Source organism: Manihot esculenta, chromosome 7 (assembly GCF_001659605.2).
Source record: "Manihot esculenta cultivar AM560-2 chromosome 7, M.esculenta_v8, whole genome shotgun sequence".
Lineage (NCBI taxonomy): Eukaryota > Viridiplantae > Streptophyta > Magnoliopsida > Malpighiales > Euphorbiaceae > Manihot > Manihot esculenta.
The window spans coordinates 16,867,529-16,875,248 of NC_035167.2; positions in this window are offsets into that span (position 1 = coordinate 16,867,529).

A 7,720-nucleotide genomic window follows, 5' to 3' on the forward strand; every position below is an offset into this window, starting at 1 on the left:
ATGACTTGTGCGTTTATTTGGATGTTAGGTCCTATCTCCTGTTTTTGGTCAACCATTTGCAGAGGTGGCAGAAGATGGTGTCTTGGCGCTGGAGAAATAATGGACTCTTAATAATTGCTCCATAACTAGAATAGACTAAAATTACCATGGGTCTACTTCTTCTCTACTTATAGTTTGGCGTTAAGTCTAAAATTTTAGGTTGTAGTTGCTCTTGGGTTTTTTTGGTGGTTTCTTTAGTTCTCCTATTGTGCTTGCATTTCTTAGTGCGAACAAGTGTTGAAAGCATGTCCTTCAGATGTTGAGCCTTGCTACCTAGTTATTGTTTTGGACATGCAAGGAATGTTGCTACTTTTATCCTCTTTTTCTAGTTGTTGGATGCTCTTGATGATGGCGATGTTGACTATGGTTGGAAAGATTCCAAATAATTATAGGATGATGAGGTATGTGGAGTTATGACTCTTTAGATTTTGTGGGCATTGGGGGGAGTATTAATACAGGATGGTCATCCAATTGCATTTGAGAGTCGCAAGCTGAAAGATGTAGAGATTCAATACATCATCCAAGAAAAGAAGTTGTGCCTAGGGTACATTTTTTGCATACGTGGAGACACTATTTATTGGGGTTGAAGTTTGTGATAAAGACAAACAACACTGGAGTCAACTATTTTTTTCACAATCAAAATTGTTGCCTAAGTAGGCCAGGTGGTAGGAGTGCATAGCTGAATTTGATTTTCAATTTGAATACAAATATGAGAGTTCTAATAGAGTTGCAGATTTATTAAATAGAAAGTTGAAAGTGTTGGCACATAGCTGAATCGCTCATCTATCCTCAAGCCAAATTGAGAACTAAGTGAGCGATCAAATCCGAGAAAATTTGAAGAAGGATCCTCAAGTAGTGGCTTTATGGAGATTAGCCGAAGATGAAAAAACTTGACAATTTTGTATAGATAATGATTTATTTCTGGTGAAGGCTAGCCAAGTATATCTAGCAAAAGTAGGGAATGTCAGGAGATTGCTGTTAAAGGGGTGCTATGATACTTTTTGTGCCGGAAACTATGGTTGGAGGCGAATGCTAGCTTTGCTAAAACATAGCTACTATTGGTCTCAAATAGAAGATGATGTTAAAGAATGCATAAAGACATACTTAGTGGACCAGCAAGACAAAGTGGACAGATAGAAATTGGCAGGTCTTCTGCAATCCTTACCAATTTCAAGCAGACCATAGGAAAGTGTTTCCCTTGATTCATTGCTGGCTTACCAAAAGTGGGAGAGTATGACCATATCTTGGTGATTATAGATAGGTTTTCAAAGTATGCACCTTTATACCGATATCAATATATTGTTCAGCTGAAGAAACAGTCCAAACTTTCTTTAAAAATGTTATGAAGTACTGGGATGTTCCTCAAAGCATTGTCAATGACAGAGATAGATTGTTCGTTGGTACCTTCTAGTCTGATCTGTTTAGCATCTTAGGCACAAAATTGAATGTGTCAACAAGCTTTCATTCTCAAACTAACCGGCAGACAGAGCAGTGTAATGGATTGTTGGAGTACTTGCAACACTTTGTCAATACCAATCAAAAGAATTGGATCTCATTGCTTGATGTTGCATAATTTTCTTTTAATACTTTAAAGAGCTCTGCTACTAATAAAATCCCTTTTGAGATTATTATAGGTCAACAACCATTGGCATGTCATACAATTGATCTACTATACACAGGGAGAAACCTCAAAGCATATCAGTTCACAAAGGAGTGAAAATGAAATGCAAATATTACATGAGCTTAAATATAGAAAGCATCCAAGAACATGAAGAATATGGCCAATGAACATCGAAGGCCTCAGGAGTTTACTATTGGAGACTTAGTGATGGCCAAGCTACTACTAGACCAATTACACTTCCTCTACAATCGAGATAGAAGATTAGTGCGAAAATATGAAGGGCCAATTCCAATTGTTGCTAAAGTTGGGCCTGTTGCATATCAAGTTGAGCCACCACAATGGATGAAGATCCACTCAGTTCTTCATATGAGCGTACTAAAACCATACCATGCAGATGAATCATATCAAAGCTAAAAAAACCCTCAAGACTAGCAGTTACACGAGCAGCACTAATGCGTCAAAGCGTTAAGAAATCCTAGTTGAACAAGTTGTCAAAACCACCAAGCATCCTTCTTACAAAGCATAACTTGTCAAATGGAAAGGTTTGAGTGCAGAAGGAACCAATTGAGAGAAAGAGTAAAGCCTCCGGTAATATTTATAGAGGATTGAAGAGTTCCCATAAGCTTAATCGACGAGGACATCAATTGCTTAAGTAGGGGGAGAGTGTTAGGGGTCTAAAATCTTAGTGTACTAAAATATAATTTTTCTAATATAGGACAAAAACGAGATGAGTAAAAATTAGTATTAAATAGTAGTATTGAAAAGGTTGTTTCAGTTTCTTGTAAATTTTTTTTTATGTATTTATTTTAAAGGATATCACTTTAAATATATTGATATCTCATCGTAAAATAATAAATATTATTAAATACTTATAAAAAGGATTCCTAAAAATTATTTAAAAAATTTATATCACTGATCTACATTTTTTTTTAACTGCATCACTGATCTCCATTTGTTTATCAATTTGGACAAGAAATTTTATCAATGATATAATATATATGTCTATTATTTTTTTACTTTAAAAATTAAAAAATTAACAAAAGAGCATGCCTGGGTAGCTATTATTTTTTTACTTTAAAAATTAAAAAATTAACAAAAGAGCATGCCTGGGTAGCTAGGCCCAGCACTGAGGCGAGGCTTAGCTCGCGCTTGTGCTAGGCTTATGGCAGGCAATGCATGCTTATGCTTGTACCCAGCGCGTGCATGCAGGGCCTGTGGCCTAGCGCCTCACACTTAGCCAAGCCTGGTCCTACCTATTAAGCTTGGACCGTTGTGCACGTAAGGATCCTCACGAACCGAGGGTGCCACATGCCCTACATGCGCCACCTTCAGACTTATTTTGCTCCTCATTTCTTTTTTTGGTGGTTTTTTTTTGCTCTAAATCATTTTGTGATTTCTAATTGTGCCAAAAACTTATCTATCTGAGAGTTTAAAGTTAACTAACTTATTAATGCAACTGATACAGGACTAAAAAAAGTCTCCTAAAAATTCATAATTCGAATAAATTTGATCTAATTTTAATTAATTATATTTCATTTATTTTTTATTGAACAAAAGTGTTACGTATTATTGGAATTAGAATGATTCGTCTACTTTTAATGGTACTAGTTTTTTATTTTTGAAAGCAAAACTACTAATTTTATTAATAAAATTCTATCAAACAAAGAAATACATCATCTCAAACAGAGAGACGATTATATCTTATAGATTCTTTAGACAAAGTATAAGCAGCTAGAGTAGCATTACGACAAGCCCATCTAACAGAAATATCAGTTCTAAAATCTAACAAAGATTTACAATCATTCAAAATTAAACCCATACATAAGATAATTTGACAAAAATGCTCCTCAAGTGCTTGTCTAAATCCCTGCATAAGATAATTTGGCAAAGATACTCCTCATTTTTTTCTCATCTCTTGAGTATAAATTATTAAAGTCTCCCGAAAAAAACCACGGAAGAGAGCTTCTGCGAGATAAAACTCGAATAAGATTTCAAAATTGACGTTTTCGTTGCGATTCTGAAAACCCATAATAACTAGTAAACTTCTATTAAACATTACCTTCCGAAACAACCGAATCAATAAAATTTGAAGAAAAGTCAACCACAGAAACAAACTCATAACTCTTTTACATTAACGGCCTCCTCTCAATTCTTGTCTATTGACTGAGAAGCAACCATCAAAATGTAAAAAATTACGAAAAAATTTCATACGAGAACTAAAAGTTTTTGTTTTTATAAAAAATAAAATGTCCGGCTTGTAACTAGGAACCAAATCCTTCAATGTAATAACTGTCCGATGATTGCCGCTATAAATCTGCCAAAGAGTTCTGACATATTCTGAAAATTGATTGAATTGTATGTGAGAAACATCCCTACCATACAGAAATCATAAGTGACGATCGAAATATCTCTGGAACTCTTAACAGGGACAACAACATCTTCTTTTTCATTGATAGTCAATTGACGCAGATCGTCTCTCATGGAAAAGGGGAAAGAAGAAGTTAGGTTTAAGAAAGAGGAAGAGGCGATAGCATCGAGTCACAAAGGGATCACAGAGAAAAATTTAATGGTACTAGTTTTATATATTAAAAACATTTTAAATGGACAATATAATCTTTTAAAAATAATATTTAAATATATGCTTAAAAATTAAAAAAAATTAATTTTAATTCATCTAAGCATCTACAGACATATGCAACGTATTTTAATTAGAATTAAAAAAAATATACACTTTAATACCAATGTTAAAAAATAATTTTTTAAAATTAAAAATAAAGAAAAATTTAAAAATCACTTTGCATCGGATGCATGCATAATTATTTATTTAAAAAAAATAATATAAATATTTTTACAATGTAAAACTTATGTGGAATCACATAATTTTCTACTAAAAATTGAGTCTGAATCTTAATTACAGTTTCACTAAATTATCTCCTGCATTGTTGATTGATTGCCCATTTTTTATATAAACATATAAATTTAACTCTAAAAATAAATGCTACTCAATTTATTTTTTTCTTCTTACTAGAGTCCCATTCACACTCAAATTAAAAATTCTTTTCAGATCATGATCTTCATCTCTCAAGATTAAAAGACTTTTATTATATATATATATATAGGGTTGGTGGGCAGTTCCCAACAACTCGGCAATTGCATAGTGCAATTGTCCATTATTATTATTATTTTTAATTCTTTTTCTTTTTCTATCAATCCTCAAATGGTGTTTCCAAATAAATACTGAATTCTTGATATTTTATTTATTGAACTTAATTATAAGTGGACAATTTCCTTCCATCTAATTTATCTGCACTAATCATTAACTAGTAGAAAATTTATCATAATTACGATTTTCTTTTTTGTATCTTCTAGTCTCCTAATTGAATCAGAATCATTAAAAATCATTTATTATTTATGATATTAATATCTACTAGATTGTTTAGAGGGTAGTCAAAATGTTTAATGGATTATTGTTTAGTTTCTTAATATTATTATTATTTATAGTTTTAATATTCAATTTTAAAAATTATAGTAATATATACGTATTATTTAACTTTTAAGTACAGAACATTCCCATTTATATATAGTCCAATTTTCTAATACTTTATTGATAATTTAATAAAAATTTGTTGATAAATTATTTATCAAATTATATTTAGGCCTGTTGCCGTGAACATCGAACATCATTTTAGAAATATGCCTTACGATAAATCTGTTAGTTGTAATTGAATATTATTAATATTTTAAATATTTAAATATAATTTTATAAAGGTAATTATTTATTTTTAGTGTTAATTTAATTGAATCTCGAGTAAAAATAAAGTTTATAAGACTATATTACTATGCAAGAAAAATTATAATGTGGTTATAATTATGAGATTTCTATTATATTTAAATAACGTTTCTAAATATTCATGATCGATGTTCTTATAATGATTGAACAATGATTAGACTTGTTAAGACTAATACGTATTATATTCTTTCATTTTAGAATAAGCAACTGATCTCATAGATTGTGATATGTAAGATATCTAAAACTAATATGTAGGTATTTATTTTATAATTAAGTGCATTGATTGACTCGCCCGAGAAATCCATGTAAAAAATAACATGCGTCTATGGATTATTCAAGTGATGGTAATATAATTGATCCTTTGACTTGAAATCAATAAATAATTTTATATAGGTGTTTTTATATTTTGATTCATCTTACACGTTATTTAGTTCATAAGTAACAAATGGGGATAAATTAGATATATTAGAAACTGTATGAAAATGTTTATGTGTTCGAGATATGATCATCACCCTAGACTAAATTAGGGAATGTCCATTTGTTTTCTGAAATCCTTGTGTAAAGTAGAATATAATTAGCAAATGAGATTTGAAATTTCATTCAACAGATCAATGACTAATAAATGAGAATTAATATAATTTAATATTGCAGATACGTACCATATATCAAATGTTAAATTGGAACATTTGTAATGAAGGGATATTAGTTATATTGATAAAAGGTTAAGTCAAACTAATTATGACATTCTGAATATTTGAGTAGTCTCGACATGTTGCTAAACAATATTCTTTATCTTCAAATTAATTAATTAGTTAATTATATTTGTTATCAACATATTTGAAACCTAATAGGTTGCTAGACAATATTTTTTACCTTCAAATTAATTAAGTAATTAATTATATTTGTTATCAACATAGTTTAAACTATTACCTAATGAGTCACACACATAATGAATTGTAAGAGAAAATAAAACGATAAGTTAAATTAAGTAGGACTTGATTACATATAAATTGACATTAAAATAAAATTGTAATTTGAAAAAATTACGATTTTGATCTAATTAATTAAGTTAATTAAGAACTTAATTAAATCTGTCTAAAATTTATATGACTTATTTATTAAAATTTTAGACTATAGTTATAATTTATTTATTTAATTAATTAATTAAATAAATAAATATTATTATATTGAAATTATAGAATTTTAGTATAAAAAAGTATCTTATAAGAGTCTGCGGGATGACCGACAGAAATCCTTATGATAACCTTCAAAATTTACTGAAAAAATAAAGAATTAACACTCAAAATTCGATGTGTAGAGGGAGTTGCTAGAAGCCCCGTTGTTGTGGGAAAGCGGTTGCTGTGATTCGGTGAGGACCGAAATGTTGCTCTCCTTGTGATTCCGCCAACGATATAGCTCTCGGAGCTGGTTCAACTTGCTTGCGAGAAGTGCAAATGTTGTGCGATATCTAGCGATGGGCTGTGCTGGCGACAAGTTGTGCTGGACGCGGCAGCTAGGGCTTCTTCCCGAGGAAGAAGATAGACTCTCAGCCAAATTATAGTTTAGTCCCTGTACTTTTTGAAAATTTTGAAAGTAGTCCTTTTGGGCAAAAAATAAATTTTAAAAATTGTTTTCGGTCTATAAATTATATGGCTATTTAATTTACTACATGTTTTATTAATTTGGCCCATTTAAATTTTTAACAGTAATTAAAATTATTAAATTAATTTTTGAAAATTAATAATATTAAATTTAATTTTATAATTTACTGTTAAAATTAATTTTCTAATATGATTAGAGGTTTGAATAAAATTATTTTATTCATGAATTATTTTTCATGGACACCAAAATTAAATTAAGTTTTTAAATTTTTAATTTTAGCATATAAAATCAATAATAAATATAAATTAAATTAATGGTTAATTTATATGCATTTAATATGATTTATTTACATGATGGATAATTATGGATAAATTTTGAAAAGTGTAATGTGTTTAGATAAATGATTGCTTTATTTTTTATAATTTTTAAATAGGATATACGTGTCTTGTCTTTGAATGAATGATTGCTTTATTTTTTATAATTTTTAAATAGGATATACATGTCCTATCTTTGAATGTAACTCAAAATTTCTTTTTCCAGTTATGTAACTATTATGTAAATAGAATATGTAGATCAAAATTTTTTTTTTAAACCTAAGAAGAAAAGAATACATTAAAAAACTATATGGAGTATTGGACATGATGAAATAGAGGAACCCTTTTGACTTT